This window comes from Dipodomys ordii, unplaced genomic scaffold, assembly GCF_000151885.1.
Source record: "Dipodomys ordii isolate 6190 unplaced genomic scaffold, Dord_2.0 Scaffold1000005263, whole genome shotgun sequence".
NCBI lineage: Eukaryota > Metazoa > Chordata > Mammalia > Rodentia > Heteromyidae > Dipodomys > Dipodomys ordii.
In genome coordinates, this window is record NW_012288880.1 from 1 (window position 1) to 1135 (window position 1135).

The following is a 1135-nucleotide window of genomic DNA, read 5'->3' on the forward strand; positions in this document are numbered from 1 at the left end:
GAGAGATAATCATTCTATTAGTAGGCCCCCCGCCCCGGCCCCGGCCCCCGCGCAGCGCCCCGCCCAGCCCCCGCCCCGGCCCCGGCCCCGGCCCCGGCCCCGGCCCCGGCCCCGGCCCCGGCCCCGGCCCCGGCCCCGGCCCCGGCCCCCGCCCCGGCCCCGGCCCCGGCCCCCGCCCCGGCCCCGCTCACCGCCTTCTCCAGGTGGCTGCGCGCCTGCTCGCTGTTCTTGGTGTGGTGGTACAGCACCGAGCCCAGCTGCAGGTGCGTGCGGGCCTCGATGCGCTGCGGCGGCTTGAAGGGGAACACGGCCTGCAGGCAGTGCACGCACAGCCGGATCTTGGGCGGACTGGAAGTACGAAAGTGCTCGGCGAAGCCCAGCAGAGCCAGGTACCACGACTCGGCCGCCTCGGCCTGCGCCGCCTGGGCCGCCGCCGCCTGGGCCGCGGCCGCCGCCTGCGCCGCCATTTTGGCCTCCACAACAACAAGCCGCCGCCACAGGGAGACGGAAGCCGGCGCGCGGGGCGGGGCGAGAGGCTCCCTGCGGATCTCGCGACAGCTGGCCGCCCGCGCGCGCGCCGCGCGCAAGGCATCCTGGGACATGTAGTTTGCTCTGGGGATGGCTGCGGCACCCGGAAAATACGTGAGGAAAAGGTGACGTATACGGGGGTCACCGGGACGGAGAGACTTTGCCGCGCCCCCCCTCCAACCCCGCAGGGCTGATACTTGCTTGTGTTCTTCTAGGGGAGACGCTCGGTGTGCACACAGTGGCGGCTGGGCGTGGCTGACCGACGAAGACTACATCTCCCATGAGGCAGCGCGCACCATAACAGCCCTCCAACCCCCCCCCCCACCACTCACACAGCGGGCTCCGGAGCATTGTGGGATTGGATGAGTCTCAAGATGGACAACCGGGATGTTGCAGGTAACAGCCCCCGCCCCCCCCCCGGGGCGTCCGCCGGGCTTCGCGGGGCTGCGAGGCGCGGGGTCGCCCGCCCGGCGGGGCCGGCCAGCCCGGGGACCGCGGCCCTTCACCGCCGGGCGGCTTCGTGCCCCTCTCTGGCCCAAACGGCCGCTGGCCGCCCCGCCGGGATCCAGTTTACCTCTGGACGCCCCGGGTTTTTTTTCCGGAATGA

The 1135-nt window shown here is 73.2% G+C and overlaps 1 pseudogene; it reads right to left on the reverse strand.

The window, feature by feature from the left end:
• Positions 1–191: 191 nt before the first annotated feature.
• LOC106002904 lies at positions 192–602 on the reverse strand (annotated as a pseudogene).
• Between the last annotated feature and the right edge of the window lie 533 nt (positions 603–1135).